The sequence below is a fragment of the Pan paniscus genome, chromosome 2, assembly GCF_029289425.2.
Source record: "Pan paniscus chromosome 2, NHGRI_mPanPan1-v2.0_pri, whole genome shotgun sequence".
In the NCBI taxonomy this organism is placed as follows: domain Eukaryota; kingdom Metazoa; phylum Chordata; class Mammalia; order Primates; family Hominidae; genus Pan; species Pan paniscus.
Window position 1 is genome coordinate 9,216,290 of NC_085926.1, and position 20,281 is coordinate 9,236,570.

The 20,281-nt window shown below is 45.2% G+C and overlaps 1 protein-coding gene across 6 annotated transcripts in view; it reads right to left on the minus strand.

Annotated features, from left to right (window-relative positions):
• The window catches only part of SRGAP3 (SLIT-ROBO Rho GTPase activating protein 3), a 380,154-nt gene that overhangs the window by 221,729 nt on the left and 138,144 nt on the right, over window positions 1-20,281 (minus strand). The window lies entirely within an intron of this gene.

Consider the following 20,281-nt stretch of genomic DNA (forward strand, 5'->3'; position numbering starts at 1 on the left):
AAGGTAATACTGTGTTCACATAGCCCTTTACAACGTGCAAATGGCTTTCATACCTAGGATTTCATTTGATCCTCATAACAACCTTGTAGAGTAGGCAGGGCAGGAACCATTTTCCCTGCCCTATGTGGTTCACTCACTGATGGGGCCTGGTCTCTGGCCTGCTAAGGCAGCATCTCTGGCCCATTCCCCCACGCCCCACCAAAACATGAGAGGAGGATGTAGATTTTACTGCTACAGTTTGACACCCTAGGAAGCACTTGTCTCCACCACCACCATCCCTAGCCCTGTGGTTTCCATTATTCAGGGACCAACACCTCAGCAGTGAATGAATGAAACCATCAAACACCAGGAACCCATCTTGGAAACTACTTAGACCCCAAGTTAGAATACTTCTTGTGACAAAATTCCAAGGGAGTAGGGCCCTGTGTGACCCTCAGAAAAGCTGGAGAAGGCAGAGGGCCTGCCAGAAAGGCCACAGAAGTGACAGCCTCAGGGCCTGGACACACAGCCCTGGGCACACAGCCCTGGACAGAGCCTTCGCCAGGAAGCAGTGGCGTTGACAGAGCATGAAGAGAGTTCAGAGGTCACCAGGCCACTCCCCAGGCCTCCCTGACTGCCACCCCGCTCACTCCTGGGCCTGGGCTAGGCATGCCTTTGCCCCCACGGCCTTGGGCTCTGAACTGATCTCTGTTTCTGTGACAAACACTGGCTGTCTCAGCTCCCTGCAGATCTTATCCGTTGGGAGATAAAATGGAAGAGGGAGGGTGTGTACACAACAGCTTTCTCCTAGCTGCAAAATAGAAATTCTTTTCTCCTCTGCCCCAGAGGGGGAAAACATTCTACACCCAAACGAGGTACCAACTCTCCCTAAGGTCTTTTTTTTTTTTTTTAAGTCCTAAGTGAATGCATGATTTTTCCCTAAAGAAACTGTGGTAATACAATTAGTGATACACAGAAGGCATAAGGCGGGCGATCACAGGCCCTCCCTACCCCCAGCCCCAGCCTTCGTAGGAGTTAGGCTTTGAAATGAAGAAATCTATTGTCGCTGGGGAGCACGGAGCTAAATCACAAATCCCAGCAGAGCGGTGACGCTGAAAACCGCCCTTTGCGGAGGCAGCCAAGAACTGCACATTAAAGGCTGGACGTTACTGGCAGCAATGCCCAGGCCTATTCTACTCTTGGCTTGTTTAAGCTTCCATGGGCCATAAACATTGATCACCATTTAGACTACAGCACCTTGGTGATGTAAATCACTTGTCAGCCTGGAGCTCTGGGAGAGAGAATCTCCCTTCGGATCCCATACCCAGGGAGGGGCACCCAGAAAGTTGCTGATTATGATTCGAAAATGAGCAGTGAACACTACACCAGCGCTGTCCAATCAAAACACAAAGTCACAAGTGTAATTTTAAATTTCCTAGTAGCCAGACTAAAAAATTAAAAAGGGGTAAAATTAATGTTAAGATATATTTTCTTTAATAGAATATATCCAAAATAGTATTACTTTAACGGGTAATCAATATAAAAAATTATTAACAAGATATTTTCTATTCTTTTTATTTGTATTAAGTTCTCAGAATCCATCGTGGATTTTGCCCTTGCAGCACGTCTCACATGGGACTAACCACATTTCAAATGCTCAAAAGCCACATGTGGCTTGGTGGCTACCATGTTGGATGGTACAACTATCACGTTTACAGAATATATCTAATTGGTCTTTAAAACAAGCCTCCTGAAGTAAGCATTTGCATCACCATTTCACAGAGGACAGAGCTGAGACTCAATAAATGAGTCAGCCCCACCCAAATCTAGAACCTACATCTCCTGCCTCCTGGTCCTACGTGCCTATCATTTCCCTGTGCTCAAGCCAACCAGGATAAAAACTATGGCAAAAGTAAGTCCAGTGCTTACAGAATGCAGGTGCATTATTCAACAGATAGCCAAGAGATGGAAGCAACCCAAATGCCCATCATAGATAAATAGATAAACAAATGTGGTCTAGCCATACAATAGGATATTATTCAACCTTAAAAAGAAAGGAAATTCTGACACATTCTATAATGTGGATGAACCTCGAGGACATTATGCAAGTGAAATAAACCAGTCACAAAAGGTCAAACAGTGTATGATTCTACTCATACGGGGTACCTAGAGTAGTCAGATTCACAAAGACAGAAGTAGAATAGGAGTTGCTAGGGGGTTGGGGAGGAGAAGGGGAGCTAGTATTTAATGGGTGCAGAGTTTCATTTGGGGAAGATGAAAAAGTTCTGAGATGAATAGTGGTGACGGTTGCATGACAATGTGAATGAACTCAATCCCAATGAACATACACTTAAAAATGGTGAAAACTGTACATTTTATCTTCAGTATATTGTAAATAAATATTTAAAATGAAGTAAATTTTATCACAACAAAAAGAAAAGCTGTAAAAAAAATGCAGGCTCTGTGCTAACCTCTACGTGCATTATTGCATTTAACCCTCACAACAAACCTACTCCATAAAACAGGTACTGTATTATCCCTGCTTTACTACTGAGGAAGCCAAGGCTTAAACACAGTAAGCGAATAATTCATGGTTCCACAGCTGACTGGTGCAGAAGCTCAGGGAGTCTGATTCCCGAGCCCATGTTTTCAATATGGCTTCCCACATGAAACTTCTCTGATCCTCAAATAGACTCATCATCTATTCTCAGCACAACAGTCACAAATCCCCCTGACTGTGCCACTGTCCTGCATGGTTATGGCCCCTCGATGCCTCTCTGACCTCATCTTCTATTTCTCTCCCTTGGCTGATGGTGCTCCTGCCACAGCAGCCTCCTGAATCTTTCTTAAACCTGCTAAAAATGCCCAGGGCCATGGCACATGCTGTTTCTCCCACCTGCAAAGCACTTCCACTGAGATCTGCATGGCCAGCTCACCCTTCATTCAGGTCTTAGCACAAAGATCCCCTCACCCCAGAGGCCTCCTTTGTCCCCTCTCCCTAAAACAGGACATTCTCTCCAGCCTCCAGCCCAGCACACCGCATCCCCTAGTCTCTTCAGTCTCCTTCATCGCACCTATCAGTGCTTAACATCATAGTATGTCCTTATTTGTCTATTTCATGACAGTCTGCCTCCCGCTCCTGAGGTAACTCCAGGAGGGCAGGGACTTTGCTTTGTTCATGCAGTATCCCTAGACCCTAAAATGGCACCTGGCACATAGTAGATGCTCACTAAAGATTTGCTGAATGAATGACTCAATGGATCAACTTCAGCTGATCTTCACATAGGGTGACCAACCATCAAGGCTCAGGGATGGAGGGGGTTCCTAGGATATAAGGTTTTCAGTGGGGAAATTAGGAAAGTCCCAGGCAAATCAGGATGAGTTGGGCACTCCATCCTTATAACACCTTGCTTTAAGTACCGTTGTCCCTATTTTGCAGAGGAGGAAACTCAGATCCAGAGATTAAAGAACAGGAGCTGTAACCAAATGAACTTTGAGTTCAGTTCCTGCAAGCCGGTTTTATAACCCCATAGTTTCTACTGTTTAGAGTCACACACCTAGACAGTGGCAATAAAGAAAGAGAGTGCTTTGGGAATAACTAGATTTGGGTTGAACCTGAGGTCTGCTATCCACTGACTCTGGGCAAGCCATTGAGTCCTAAATCTCAAGTGCTTTAGCTGCAAAATCAAGCAAGTAATCCCAACTCAGAGGTCTATCATGATCATCTATGTATTATAGATTGGGCTCCCTGGGAAGCAAACTCGGAGATGTAGACTACCATACAGGAAGTGTATTAGGGTGTGCTGTTAGTTTCAAAACCCACGGGAGGGAGGAGAAGGAAGAAGGATTGAGCTGAGCAAGAAGCCAGGCCACACTACAGGTCCAGTAAAGGCCTCAGCAGACTCCACGGGGAAGCACTGAAGCTGAGGTTGGCCCTTTGTAGTTGTCCCAGGTTGTGGTGAGGTAGCCGGGCCTTTGGGAAGGGGATGTGATCTTGGGTGAGGCAGCTCTCTTCAGCAGAAGCAATTCTCCAAGAGGGCAGGCGGCTGAAAGCTATCATCTCACAGTAAATTCCCGGACCTGGGGATATGTCCTTCAATCCTGACGAGGGAACTCTGTGTCCACCACACCATGCAACACATGAGGGATATTGTTGTTGTTGCTCTTATGGAACATAATTCCAGGCCAGGCCTGTCTCACTGCAGAGTCTGAGCTCCTTCTGCTCTGTTACCTGAACCTCTTGTGTTATCACTTCAACCTTACTTCCAGCAACGTCTGAACAGATCCCATCTCCCTATCCAGACAGTGAGTCCTTTGAGTGCAGGGCCCGCAAATGATTCATCTTTGTGTGGCCCCCTCCCACAGTTGCACTGGACACCGTAGCCTTCCTGAGGAAGCAGTGAATGAGCAAGAGTATGTCCACCCTTTCCAAGACCCCTGAGATGTTTATGGGTTTTGACCATATCCTTTCTAGGCCTTCCATATCTCCAGTCCTAGTCAGTCTAGCCAACCCCCCTACAGCATCTCCCAGTGTCAAAACATCGCAGGCAGAGCAATATGAATCTAGAAACCACCTTGACTTTGGAGCTGGAGCCTGAAACCCCTCTCTTCTCCCACTGCCCCAGATGTCTCTCCACCAGACCGAGATCCAACTGCCAAGAGCCAGCTAATTCCTGCCATGTAGCAAACAGAAAACCCACAGAGGTCTTAGGAACCCATCCACTTTTCCTGCTTTCACTCGCCGGACTCTGTTGCAATCACATGCCTTGTCTCTCATCACAGTAAAAGAGTTTGGGCAGCAGGTAAGACTAGGACCCACAGATCTTGCCAGCCATGCTCAAGTCAGTGGCCTTCTCACCATACATGTACCTTGCTGGGGATCTTGTCCTTTTCTAAAGCCCTGTTGAAATATCCCCTTATTGGTCAGTGCTAGGCCAACTCATCCAATGCTTCAGGAAGGGAGGATGAAGGGAGTCCTAGTTCAGCACAGGGCTCGGGTGTCAGGCTAATCTGAGTTTGAATCCCATCTCCAGCATTTGCTGTATGATTTTGAGCAAGTTGCTGTCAGATTCCAGTGTCATTTTCCATGGGGAAATAACTGCCTATCTCCAGCGTTATTGCAAGGATTAACTGGAACAAATGGCCTACAGCATGCATTCAATTAATGTCTGTCAGTATTATTACCAGCAAGGGGCCAGAAGGCCCCAAAAAATCCAGATTCAGTTCTCAGATTTCACACTAATACATGGAGACTGGGCTTATAGGACACAAAAATGACTAAATAAGAGGTTAAAAAATGTCTCCTAATCATCCAGATGTTTGGTAGATGGAGCACATATAACATTCCTCAGGTTTCTCCCCACCAATATTTTACCTTCCTCACCTCCTTCTGGGGATATTATAAATAGCTAAGTGATACTGTAAAATGTTCACAGGGGTTTCTCTCCTAACACATATGATTACTTAAAAATGTAAAACATCTGTACAGCACAACAGCCATGAACACGGTTTTGGGGGAATAAAAGATAAACTGACAAATAAAAAAATTCACAGTACATCTTATAAGCAAAGAGCCAATTTCCTAAAATATAGTTATTTCAAAGCCATAGGAAAAGATCAACAACCCAATACAAAATTAAGAAAAGGACTTACAAATGGTCAATAACCTTTCTAATAATGAGAGACATTCCCATTCAAATGACTATGAGAGATTTTTCACTTATGAGATTAGACTATTAATTCTGGCCCATATTGACAAGTGTGTGAGGACAGTGGTGGCATAAATTAGGGGCAACTTCTCTTAGAAGACCACTTTGACGCTGGCTATTGAAATTTCAAAGGTTTATAGCCATTGATGCAGAACCTTCCCTTCTAAATACATATCCTTCAAAAACAGTCCCTCATATATACAAAGATGTATGTACAAAGATGTCTGATAAAGCATTATTTATATCATCCCAAAAAGTTGAAAACCAAGTAAATTGCCACCAATGGAGTTTGGCTAAATGCATAATGGTACAGCCATACACTGGAACTGTAGCTAGGCACTCAAAAAGAATGAAGCCTATGTACACATAGAGATTTGCACATAAATGTCCACAGCAGCATTATTCACAATAGCCAAAAACTGGAAACAATCCAAATGTCTACCAACTGACAAATGTGCGATAAGCCAAATGTGCTATATCCTAAAATGGAATATTAGTCAGCAATGAAAAGGAACAAAGTATGGATCTATGTTACCACATAGATGAACTTCAAAAAACATTATGCTTATTAAAAGAAGCTAGACACACACAAAAAAAACAGACGTTGTGTGATTCCATTTATATGCAATGCCCATAAAAGGCAAATCTATAGAGGCAGAAAATAGACTGCGGTTGCCTAGAGATAAGGATGAGAACACGGAGTGACTGCAAATGAGCAGAAGGAATCTTTTAGGGGTGATGGAGATGTTCTAAAATTGGACTATGGTGTTAGCTGCACAATTCTGAATATTTACCAAAGTCAATGAACTGTACACTTAAAATGGGTGAATTTTGTGGTACATAATTCACATTTCAGTAGAACAACTTTTAAAAATAGAGTAGCCAGGTGTGGTGGCTCATGCCTACAATCCCAGCATTTGGAAGGCCAAGGATGGAGTATCGCTTGAGCCGAGGAATTTGAGGCTGCAGTGAGCTATAATCGTACCACTGCACTCCAGCCTAGGTGACACAGTGAGACTCTGTCTCTAAAAATAAAAATTTTAAAAATAGAATAATGTAGATCAATAAATTCTCACATGATGGGCTGGGCACAATGGCTCACACCTATAATCCCAGCACTTTGGGAGGCTGAGGCGGGCAGATCACATGAGGTCAGGAGCTGGAGACCATCCTGGCCAACATGGTGAAACCCCATCTCTTCTAAAAATACAAAAAATAAATTAGCCAGGGGTGGTGGCGCATGCCTATAGTCCCAACTACTTGGGAAGCAGAGCCAGGAGAATCTCTTGAACACAAGAGGTAGAGGTTGCAGTGAGCCGAGATGGAGCCACTGCACTCCAGCCTGGGTCACAGAGCGAGACTCTGTCTCAAAAAAATAATAATAAATAAATTCTCACATGCAAAGGTGTCCAGGATAAATTGTTAAATTTTTTTAAAGACGCAAAATAGTATAAATAATATCTGATTGTTAAAGCAATCATAATAGTATACATTAGTACGTACTAAAAACAAAAAAGTCTGGAGGATTATATAACAAACAAGTAATGACAATGTTCTCTCCAGAAGATAGGGTTATCAGAAACTTTCACTTTCTTTGTGGTTCCCTTCCAGTAGGTCTGATTTTCTTAATTAGGTATTTTTGCTACACGTTTGAACATTTTCTTAGTAAGGTGTTGAGGGGGGAGAAGTGGGCATTATTTTTGTGATTAAAGATACACACACAGAATGTAATAGTAAAATAAACAGGTAAATAAAGAGGGAAGGTTGAAAATTGACTCTGTTTTGTTGATACAGCCTAGTCCCAGCTGAAGATACCACATCTGGTCACAAGATGTATGGAATCTCTCATTCTCCCAGCTCCACTGCAGCCTGGAAAAAAAACATCTGAAAACCACAAAGTTCTGTCTTTCTTTCTCTCATTCCAAGCTTCCCAAACAAGCTATGACTAATTCTATTCCCCAACCACCTTGAAGCTGGGGAGAAAGAGGGCCCTAGAGAGGGATATCCCCCAGTGTTAACCTCAGTGTTTGTTGTATCTAGGGACACCACAGTTTATAATGCAATTTCTTATGGATTCCTCAAAGTCTGATAAAATAATCTGATTACTCAGTTAAGCTGAAAAATAGGCCAAGGACCTGAGGATCCCACCAAGATGCAGAGACAACAGGAAGACCTGATGGATGTGCCTGACCCATCTTTCTTTTTTATTTTTTATTTATTTTTTTTTTTTTGAGACAAGTTCTTGTTCTGTCACCCAGGCTGGAGTGCAGTGGCACAGTCACGACTCACTGCAGCCTCACAGCCTCAACCTCCTGGGCTTAAGCCTTCCTCTCACATCAGCATCCTGAGTAGCTGGGACTACAGGTGCTCATCAGCACGCCCAGCTAATTTTTTTATTCTTTGTAGAGATAAGGTCTCACTATGTTGCCCTGGCTGGTCTCAAACTCCTGGCCTCAAGTGATTTTCCTACCTCAGTCTCCCCAAGTGCTGAGATTATAGGTGTGAGCCACCACTCCCGGCCTCAGCCCTGTCTTAATTTCTCTGAGCTCAGACCCTGGCAGTTCGACAAACTTAAGTGGTGTTTTCTTAACTTTTTGTTGAAGTGCAATATAGAAAACTAGGTATACAGAAAAGTATACTTAGTTAAAGGAGGGTTTTTATGAAGACTCAAGGCACAATAATTAATTTTCCCCTTTTCCAATGGAAACCTCAGTGTCACTTCGCGTGTGAGTTTATGCTGCTCCCAAGTAGAGGATGAAGGAGTTAAGCTATTAACAGTCCATAAACCACGCTGGTCCCAGCTCCCCTAAACTCTAGACAAAGGTATATGTGTGCATAGTGGATGATGGTCATTGTTTCCCAACCCCAAGAGGTGCTCACAAGCCAGGTGGTAATAGCTAATGTCTCAAAGAACAGGGGCTGAGATCAGCTCAGGCTTCCCTAGAAAGACATCTCCCTCCAGTTGCCATGAAGAAAGCAAGCTGGGGCCAGGCACAGTGGCTCATGCCTGTAATCCCAGCACTTTGGGAGGCTGAGGCAGGCGGATCACGAGGTCAGGAGATCGATACCATCCTGGCCAACATGGTGAAACCTCTACTAAAAATACAAAAATTAGCTGGGTGTGGTGGCGTGTGCCTGTAATCCCAGCTACTCGGGAGGCTAAGGCAGGAGAATCACTTGAACCAGGGAGTCAGAGGTTGCAGTGAGCCAAGATCGAGCCACTGCACTCCCACCTGGTGACAGAGAGAGACTCCATCTCAAAAAAAGAAAGAAAGAAAGCTGGAATGACTTCTGCTAGACTATAAGTTCATGAGGGCAGAACGTGTGTCCTCCTGTTCATCAGTGTAAATCCACTGCTGGGCATACAGTAGCTACTCAATAAATATTTGCTAAAATAAACGTTGACTGACTGGAATAAAGTAGGTGAAGACAGAGCCTCCCAGGAAACCAGGCCACAAAGCAGAAATCTCCAGGGCCTGGGAAGGGTTACTGCCAGCCCAGATGGTGTCTTGGAGCCCATTGGAAAAGACTCCCATTTCCCCCTGCTGATGCAGCTCCATGCCGGGGCAAATTGCTTGGTGAGAAAAACTTCACCTGGATTTGGGGCCCCACTTCTCAACCTGGTGCCCTTCTGTAGGGGACAACCTCCATAGCCACATGGGTAGCCCTCTCTGGGACCACGGCTGCTCCTGTGCACACTGGAGACACAAATAATAGAGTCTATTCCCTGTTGGGCTTCTGGAAGGATGCCCAGTTTGTGCACAGAAAAGAGTGGTCTGAAGTGGAAACCAAAGGCCTATAAAAACCTTTCTCTAGTCAATAAATGCTTGTTGATTCATCATAGGCACATGCAGTCCAAAACCTGCATCATCTGAAAAAAAAAAATGCAACATTTGCCCCTGCCCACTTCCTCAACTCCCTCCACACTCCTCAGAGCAAGAAACCAGAAGAGCAAAGGGGAAACACAAGGCATCCTCCTTTACACCAGAAGACTGCCCTTTTCATACAAAAGCAGCTCCCTGAGCTTCACACCACATGCCCTAAGAGTGGTTTCATCTGTGCTGTTTCTGGTGTGCAGGCATCTTCCCTTGCTTAGGCTACTGCAATAGCCCCCAACTGGTTTCACGCTTCCCCTTGCCTAACAAGCTGTTCTCCACACTCTAGGAGGAGAGATCTTTCTAAACCAGAAAATTGGTCCCATCACCTCCCTGTTAAAATCTCCAATTGCACATAGAATAAAATACAAACTCTTAACAGGGCCCACAAGGCCCTCCATGACCATGATCTGGCCAACCTCTCCCACTTCTTGTGACATTCTCTGCCTCGTTCTCAGTTCATTCCTGATGCACATACTTTCTTGTAGTTTCCTCTGCCCTTTCTCTTTTCCAATTCCCTAAGCTTGTTGTTCCCACCCCAGGGCCTTTGCACTTGCTGCTTCCCAGGCCTGGATTCTGTTTACCTGCTTTTCACATGACATTTCAATATCAGCTTACAGACGTTTCCTGATCTCTTATCAGGAACCATTCCCCTCCACTCATTCTCTATTTCATTGCTCTGTTTTATTTTCTTTGTAATGGTTACCATTATCTGAATCCGTCCTATTTGTTACTTAACCCTTTTATTGACAGTCTCCCTGTCTTCTATCACGCCTACCCACCTCCAACACACACACACACACACACACACACACACACACACACACACACAAGAATGTAAGCTCATTTCCCACACAATCACTGGTAACCAGAACACAACAGAAGCTTAATAAATGTTTTCTGAAGGAATTACAATAATTATAACTGCAAGACCCTTAACAGTTTGCAAAGAATACTCATATTCATTGCCTTATTTAACAATAGAAACAGTCACATGGGGCAGGTAGCATAACCCTTATTTACAGATGAGGAAGCAGTGATTCAGAAAGCCCAAGGAGATTGCCGAAGGTCACACAGTAATAAAGAAGCCTGCTTTGCACAAACCCAGGCTTTCTGCCTTTGAGTCCAGGGTTCCTCCCTCGGTTTACTGTTAACATCCAACAGTGCTTCCCAGTCACTGAACAAAAACTTTTAAACACCAGATAAACAGCAAAGCAGTTACTTGCAGGACTAAGTTAAACTCCAAGACAAAAGAAAATAGGAAGCTATGAAACCATTTTAGAAATCATTGAAATAGACAATTATGTAAAATGAGCCCCTCTGAAATCCATGGATGGAGAAGCTGGAAGGCATCCAGATGTCCTATCTCGGTTTTGATCTGTGCTTATGGCATCCTTTGATTCAGATGAAGGACCAGGAATTTGGGGGTAAGAGGAATAAAAAGAGTGATGAAAAAGGCAGTATCTCTATCCAAGAGTTGCAAAAAGAAACTATGACTAAGAAGGAAAATTCATTGTAGGAAACTAACCACACGCTACAGGAGGATCAAATTTCTCACCCTTCAGACCAGAAAGTCAAAGGCACAACAAGCAAGCTGCATTTGAAACAGTCTTCTGAGTCCTGGTTCAAAGAAAATGAGAGTCCAGTATTCCAGGGAGGATAAAGTGAGGTGGCCTTTGAGGAAGGAGAGCTAAGTGGTGGAGGGGGAGATTTACTTTTTACTCTACTTATAATATCTTTCATGTTTTGAATATGATACTGTGTGTCTATTTTACATATTCAAAAATGAACTGTGTTTCAACAAACGATCAAAAGAAAGAGAATGAGAAGGTCTAGGAAGCAATTTCAGCAGGTCAGCTCTTCCCACTCCAGCCTCCTTGTTAGATTTTACCTTTTTCCACCCAATCCCAAAGGCGAGCAGCCCTTACTTTCGGCTCACTGAAATCTACGCTGTTCGGCCTTCAAATCCTGGAGCCACAGAGTTGAAAAAGACCACCTTTTCCAAAGCCCTCACTTTACAGATGGGGCCCAGAGGTGGGAGAAGATTTTCTCAAGCCTCCCTCACTAGTTAGGAGGAAGCTTGGTATTTGAACACAGACCTCTGCCTCCCTCCCAGAGCTGTGGTCCTTCTGTGACCCAAGCTCCTCTCTGCTCAATGCTGATGCTTCATTTTAGGTATCAACTTGACTGGAATCAGGGACACCCAGATCTCTGGTAAAGCATTATTTCTAGGTCTGTCTGTGAGGGTGCTTCTGGAAGGCACTGGCATGTGAACCAGTGGACCCAGTAAGGAAGATCACTAATGTGGGTTGGCACCAGCCAATCAGCTGAAGCCCTGAATAGAACACAAAGGCAGAGGAAAGGCACACTGCTTCTCTCTCTTTCCTGGAGCTGGGGCATCCTTCTTCTCCTGCCCTTAGACATCAGAACTCAGGTCCCCCAGCCTTTGGACTCTAGGACTTGAACCAGCGGCCTCCCCTCAGTTTTCAGGCCTTTGGCCTTAGACTGAAAGCTGCACCATTGGCTTGTCTGGTTCTGAGACTTTCAGACTTACACTGGCCAACGCTCCTGGATTCCCTGGATCTCCAGCTTGTAGATGGCCTAGTGTGGGACTTCCCAACCTCCATTATGATGTCAGCCAATCCCCCTAATAACTCCCCTCAGACAGACACACAGATAGATAGGCATATACATACATACACATACACACATGTATACATATATATATGTATATATACTCTCCAGTTGGTTCTATCTGGAGGCCCCTGACTAATGCAAACACTCAGAGGGCCTGAGCACCAACTGTTAAGATGCACACTGCAGATGTATCAGCCCACCAGGTCATTCTCTTATGCTTTCCCTCTTCTGTGCTTCATCTTCTTACTTTCACAGACCCTTCTAGAACACTCAGGCCCTGCCTCTCACCTGGAGGCAGGACCATCCCCCATAAGGGGAATACAAAAATATGGGCATACGTTTTAAGTCAACACAATGACCGGAGAGTACTACCAGCATTTAACGGGCAGGGGTCAAGGTACTAAGCATCTGCAATATAAGGGACAGTCCCCACAGTGAAGAACTGCCCCACCCAAAACACCCTGTGGAGCAGCCACAGCCCGGTCATCTCCGTATCGTTTCTCTGAACCGTCTCCCACCTTCCTCCTACACTTCAGGCTGGCAAAGCTGAATGGCCACAGAGCAGATACCCTAAGAAATGCTAGCCCAGTGCTCTCAGAAATAACTTCAACTCGATGGACTGTCGCAGTTACGCACTGTCACAAACAACGATTCTTACTTCAGTCCCACGTAGAGGACAGGCTCCGATGTAATGGATGAGGAAACGGAGGTACTGAGGCGCCAAGTCACTTTCCCGAGCCATGGCTAAAAACGGACAAGACCGCAGCACATGAGCCACACCACGGAAGCCACCCAAGTGTCCATCCCCAGAGGAGCGGATGAACGGGATGCGGCCTATACGCATACAATGGGATATTGCTCCGCCTTAAAAAGGAAGGGAATTCTGACACACGCCACAACACGGATGAACCCTGAAGCATTACGCTAACTAAACTACAGCAGACACAGAGGACAAATATTGCATGAGTCCGCTCACACGAGATGCCTAGAGGAGCCAAAACCACGGAAACAGAAAGTAGACTGGTGACTGCCAGGGAATGGGGGAAGAACAGGGAGCTCCTGTTCATTGGGTGCAGTTCCAGTCCTACAAGATGAAAAGTGTTCTGGAGATGGACGGTGGTGACGGTTGCACAACATTATCAATGTATTTAACGTCATTGAACTGTGCATTTAAAACGGTTAAGATAGTAAATTTTATGTGATGTGCTTTTCGACACAATAAAAAAAAATTGACAAGGCTGGCACTCGTTAACTGAGTTCCTAAATCAAAATCCACTCTCTCCTTAAATTATACCCCAGCCCTAAGGTCTAAAATGAAAACATTGCTACCTTTCCAATAAATTGGGCTGTGAGAAATTTAACTACTTTAACTATTAATGGCCCAATCCTGTGCCACAGGGGCCTCATTGAGATGCCAGATGGCTTCTTCAAGACCCTCCAAGGGGGCACGTCAAATTCTGATGGGCCTCACCTTGGACAAGGCTGGGGTTTTTAGACCAGCTTTCACAGCCTGGTAAGACTCCCTCCTCCCCGCAAAAGGAAGGGGGTCTACAGAGGGTGGCCAACTTTTCAAAGGGTATTCGGGGCAGGGAGAAGAACTACCTCAATTGTTTAAGAAAGGATAATTTCTGACACACACATACACACACACCACACCACACGCAGGAAATGAAGACCATCATTTGTGTAATAAAGAGCAGGTCTTGAATTATGTGCCATTAGGTTTATGAGAAAATGTCTACATTGTCCTTATTTTTTTCAGGTTGCTCCAGTGTCAAGACTGACAGTGATCCAGGGACCTTTAGGGCAGACAACTTCATTGTGACAGAATGAGACCTGTGGCCTTTGGACCTCGGTGGGGCCATATGTCACCCCTGCAGGCCCCAGGCCCCCCAAGCCACCAAGAGTCACAGAGGCAGGGAGGGGACAGGAGGAGATCTTGCCCCCACTGCATCTGGCTCTCCTGCCCTTGCCATCCGCAGCAGGGGGTACACTACAGCTTCGGCTTTACAAACACAGGGAAAAAGCTAACACAACCTTTAAGCCGCATTAACAGGATCAAGGGATGTATTATTAGTCCTGCTAGCCTCCGAACCATTGAGAGTACTTCTGAAAGACAGTGCTTAGCTTGGGCTCCAGATTTTAAGAGACCCGTTAATAGTTTGGAAGGTTTATTAGCAGACTGCAGATCCAAAAATGGTCCTCCTCTATTTGGGAAGATATTGCAGGAAACACTGCTCTAGGAGAGACCACAGCTGGGCCAGCCAGATTGGTCAAATCCACCCTAGAAATGAATTAGGGAGAAGAGATGGCAGCCAGATGGCTTTTTAAATGTTGATAAGCTGAAGTGTGGCCAGAAAAAGAGACCAGAGAATGAGGGAATAAGTCACCTAAAGCATGATGGCAGAATCTAAGCATGAGCGCTTAGCAGAGAAAATAAACACACTGTCCATATACACCATGCCCAGCCCCAAGCCCAGGGCAGATCTGATACTCTCCTGCTGACCCTGACACAGCCTCAGAATACTTCTCAACACAGACCTCCAGCTGTCACTGCAATCCAGCACAGTTGGCACATCAGGTAGAAACTATTTCCCACCGCTGATTTAGGAGTACATAAAAGCTGTCTTTATTTTATTTCATTTTATTGAATTTTTTAACTTTTAATTTTACTCCTTATTATTTATTATTTTTATTTATTTATTTATTTTTTGAGATGGAGTCTCACTCTGTTGCCCAGGCTGGAGTGTAGTGTTGTAATCTCTGCTTGGCTCACTGCAACCTCAACCTCCCAGATTCAAGTGATCCTCCCACCTCAGCCTCCCTAGTAGCTGGGAATACAGGTGTGAACCACCACACCTGGCTAATTTTTGTATTTTTAGTAGAGATGGGGTTTCACCATGTTGGCCAGGCTGGCCTCAAACTCCTGACCTCAGGTTATCCACCCACCTCGGCCTCCCAAAGTGTTGGGATTACAGGCGTGAGCCACTGCGCCCAGCCTATTTTATCTTATTTTATTTTATTTAAATAGAGACAGGGTCTCACTATGTTCCCCAGGCTGGTCTCGAATTCCTGGCCTCAAGTGGTCCTCCCACCTAGGCCTCCCAAAGTGCTGGGATCACAGGTGCGAACCATCATGCCTGGCCAAAAGCTGTCTTCAAATGATGAAACTGTTACCATGAGGCAGCCAGCTTAGATTTTAGTCTGTATTGTTCTAAAGGAGAGAGGCATCTTGCAGTTCCACTCAAGAAAGACTTTCCTAGCAAGCCTTTCCAACAATGCAAATAGTCTCATTTCTGAGGTGGGCAGCCCCTTACTACAGGAAGTTCCAATCAGAAGCCTCATGGTTGTCGAGGACTCTGCATCAGGTGAGAGTTAGGACGTATGCTGTGATTCTTGAGGTTCAGTGTAAGCGGGTATGTACTAAGCCATAACATGTGGCAGGAACAGGCACACAGGTTATCACCTGTATTTACAGATGAGGGGGCTTGAGTAACTTTACCCTATGAGGAAGCAGAAGATCAAGAATTCATATCTACAGAATGGAATACCATCCAACCATTTAAAAAGAATGAAATCCTGGCCAGGGGCAGTGGCTCACACCTGTATCCCAGCACTTTGGGAGGCCAAGGCGGGGTGGATCACGAGGTCAGGAGATCAAGAGCATCCTGGCTAACATGGTGAAACCCCGTCTCTACTAAAAACACAAAAAAATTAGCCAGGTGTGGTGGTGGGCACCTGTAGTCCCAGCTACTCATGAGGTTGAGGCAGGAGAATGGTGTGAACCTGGGAGGTGGAGCTTGCAGTGAGCCAAGATCGCACCACTGAACTCCAGCCTGGGTGACAGAGTACAAAAAAATAAATAAATAAAGAATGAAATCCTGTCATTTGCAGCAACATGGATGGAACTGGAGGTCATTATGTTAAGTGAAATAAGCCAGGCACAAAAAGATAAATATTACATGTTCTCATTCATATGTGGGAGCTAAAAATGTTGATCTCATGGAGGTAGAAGGTAGACTGATCATTACCAGAGGCTGGGAAGGTAGGGTGGGGCGGGGAGGAAGAGAGGTTGGTTAATGGGTACAAACATATATTTAGATAGAAGGAATAAGTTCTGGTGTTCAAAAGCACAATAGGGTGACTATGGTTCAAAACAAGATATTGGCTATTTCATAGTAGCTAGGAGAGAAGATTTCAAATGTTCCCAACACAAAGAAATTATAAAAGTTTGACGTCATAGGAATCCTCAACATCCTGATTTGATCACTCCATATTGTATGCATGTATCAGAATACCACATGTACCCCATAAACATGTGCAATTATTATGCATCAATTAAAGCAATTTTTTTAAAAAGAATTCATATCCAGATCATTCGAAGTCCTGCATGTAGTCCACTCACCTCCAGGAGAGGCTGCAAACATCAAGATGAAGCCTCCTCTGCAGCTCCTGGGTCCTCAGATGTGCCTCCGCTGCCTGCTCTTTCCTCCCTAAAAATGCTGCCCAGATTATCATGCAATGGCCCAACAGCTGCTGCTCCAAAAGTTTCAGGCACAGGGCTCAGCTCCCATACTGCTGGACAGCAGGCATCTTGTTTGATCATTATATCTCCAAACAAGAGTACTCTCCACAAAGGGACACAGATGGGATCCTTGACATCGGGCTTAGTGTCTTTGTCCCCAAATCTCAGGCACTGTCATTCTTTTGGATCAAGGCATTTAAGGCATCTGTCCCAATGCAAATGTCACTAAAATTGGGTAGCACCTAAAGCCACATTGATCACTGGCTCCCTAGATGATTAGCTCATCATTGGCCTTGAGGTCCCAAGCAAATGGGACACACACAGGAAAGTTTTAATGAGAGGACAGGGAAGAGGATGGCTTGAGGAAAGGCAAAGCAACTCCATCCACATTGCTAGTCCTGCTGCTGCCTCACAGCCCAGGGCAGACCCCACCTCCCATCCTCTCAGGTCCCACCTCTGTCCCACCCCGCTGGTGACAGCGTCTGCCTTAGTCCCCAGTGCCTGAGTCTTATTCCTGAGTATCCCAGCCCCATGGCCAGGACATGCATCTGCCAGCCTGGACTTCCTCTTGCCTGTGTAGAGCTGAGGGTCTTTCCCCAGCACTGCCCCTTCCCCCAGGAACAGCAGTTCCAGCTTCCAGCCCCTCCCGGTACAATTAAGAGACCACTGGGGACTCGGTCTTCAGCAAAGCTTCCTGCTTTCCCTCAACATATTTCCCACTGCTTTCTAAAGTTATCTCCGGCCAGGCATGCTCATGCTTGTCATTCCAGCCCTTTGGGAGGCTGAGGCAGGAGGATCACTTGAGGCCAGGTATTTGAGACCAACCTGGGCAGCAGAGCACGACCCTGTTTCTACAAAAACATTTTTAAAAGTTAGCCAGGCCTCGTGGTGGTGCACGCCTGTAGTCCCAGCTACTCAGGAGGCTGAGACAGGAGGAATGCTTGACCCTTGGAGTTCAAGACTGCAGTGAGCTATGAGGGCACCACCATACTCCAGCCTGGGCAACAGAGCAAGACCCTATCTTTTAAAGACAAAATTTTAATATGAAAAATTTTTTTAAATAAAGTTATTTCCCTGCTCTTGATAAAGAGCCTCCTAGTTTAACGCTCCCACCCAGACTGCATTTACATTACAATTCTGGCTCTGTCCATGCTGATCTCCCAGTCAGAACTCTGCTTCCCACTCACCCTCAGAGAATGTCTATGTGCTGCAGAAAGCCAGCCCTTCCTGACAAGGTCAGTCCACACACCCTCTCCTGACTCCATCTTTTGGTGCTCAACGTCTATGCAGCCAAACTGGCGCCTTATTTAGTATCTTTTCCACTGTCTAATGAAACAACTTAGCACATGTGACATTGTCATTACTACTAGGTATTGGTTTTATTTCCCAACTCATTTGTAAATGTCGGGGGATCAAAGGATTCTTCTTAACTTTGTGCCTGCTCAGTGCCTGGCCAGGGCAGGACTGCAGTAGCCCCTCTCCTTTGGAAACCGCCTGCCCCATCCACAGGAGTAGGGTCTGGCTGACCTAGATCTCTTGTCAATCCCATCCCACTGGCCACAGCAACTGGTTCAGGAATGGCCTAGGTTGATCCCTTCAGAGTTAGGGAGGAGGCATCACAGACAAATGAGAGAGAGAATATGAGTGAGAGAGACAGCCAACAGTCTTCCATGTGTTTACCTCCACCTGAAACACACAGCTGGGAGCAATGGGCAACCACTGTGTACCTGTCATGTAGTTGAAGTACCAGAAATGACTGGCTTCCTGAGAAGGAAGGATGAAGCAGATGTGCAGTGAGAAGACAAAATGAGAGGAAGTGTACTACCGATTCCTAGAACAAACCAGGGCTCCCTGGCCCTCCTTCCTGGTCCCAGGCCAGCCTGGGGCCAAGTGCATTTCCCCACCTGGATTCCACAAGACACCCTGCATCTTTATAACAAAATCCATGTATTTCTACTACCACCAGCTTTAGGTGATTTCTGTTGCTTACAATTCAAAGTTCTGATTAAAGCAAGGGAACATGTTAGGTGTTAGGTAAACTCCTGCACGTTGCTGATTCTAGTAATGATTTATCACCACAGATCTCAATTCAAATTGCACTTTGAATCTTCTTTTTAGCATCTTCTGTTAAGTGCTTTGAAACAAAGGCCTCTAACTGGCTAACTTATCCATCAACCACATTTGTGTTTCCTAACACAAATATCATGGTCGCACTGATACCAACTTGTACATAAATGCCCACGTGCACCTAGCATGCATATCACTGTGATTCTACATAGCAGACACTCAGAGCATTTTGCCCCCTTCCCAGGAGCATTTTGCCCCTTCCGCTTCTTGTACTCCAAAAGAGAAGAGAATAATGAAAAATAAATCAATTTTATAGTCAACAGCTTGAGTGATATCTCTGTGATAGCACTTAACAGTCACATACCCTGAGCAACATATTCAGCCTCTGAGCCACACTCCACAAGACATTGCCACTATGCCACCAGTGCTAGGGGCTGAGAGTGCAGTCCTTGTGTGAGACTCACTGGACACTTAAAGAATCATCTCCCAAAAAGATATACCGCAGGCTACAGCCCATGAGTCAGATCTGGCCCACAGCCTATGTTTGGAAATAAAGTGTTATTGGAACATAGCCACATCCACTTATTTCTCTATTGTCTGTGGATGTTTTTGCACTACAAAGGGAGGGCTGATTGGTTACAACAAAGACCATATGGCCCACAAAGCCTAAAATGTTTATCATCTGGTTTTTACAGGACATGTCAGTAGGTCTAGAAGATGCCAATAATTACACTGTAAAGAAAAAGAGTACCTAGGTTAATAAGTTCAGGAAATAATGAATTAAATAGATTTTTCTACAGGACTTATCAGAGTCTTTAATACATAGAAGTGAGCTATGAATCTTTAGGAAGGGGATGCAGTAGAATGTTTTCTACACTTATTTGAACACAGAGCCCTTTACTCAGCAGACATCTTGAGGGACTGGTGCTCCAAAGTCAGGAGGAGTTCCTCATGATACATTAAAGATACTCAGTCCAACTCCACCTGCATCACGGGGTTGCTAGGGAGATCAAATGCAATGTAACATGAGTGTGCCATGCAAGCCACAAGGCAAACAAGAATCACCCCTTCATCCCAGCCACTCATCAGGTGTTCCAAAGGCATTTTCTCCCTGTCTCCCACCAGCCATTATGAGGACAGACACAAATGGCTTCAAGGCATCAACTGTTTCCAAGAACCTGCTGATTCTGAAGAACCATCCCAGCCTTCATAGAAAAGTGCATGACTGTAAGGTTAATGGGAAGGGTTGCTGTGAGATTCGATTTGTTTCCATTAAAGAACATCAATTAATCTTGATTCTGGATGGAAGAGAGGCACTTCTCCTCTCGAAGTTTTGATTAGCTCCCAGCACTACACAGGAGTGAAATCGGCTCCAGATAGATCATTTCCTTGTGCAATGCCATTTCACAAGCCACGGGGCTCTGAAGGAAAACAGACGCCCCTGCAGAAGAGAAGGCCTGACCCTCCTCTCCACCCACGCCTGCAACAAA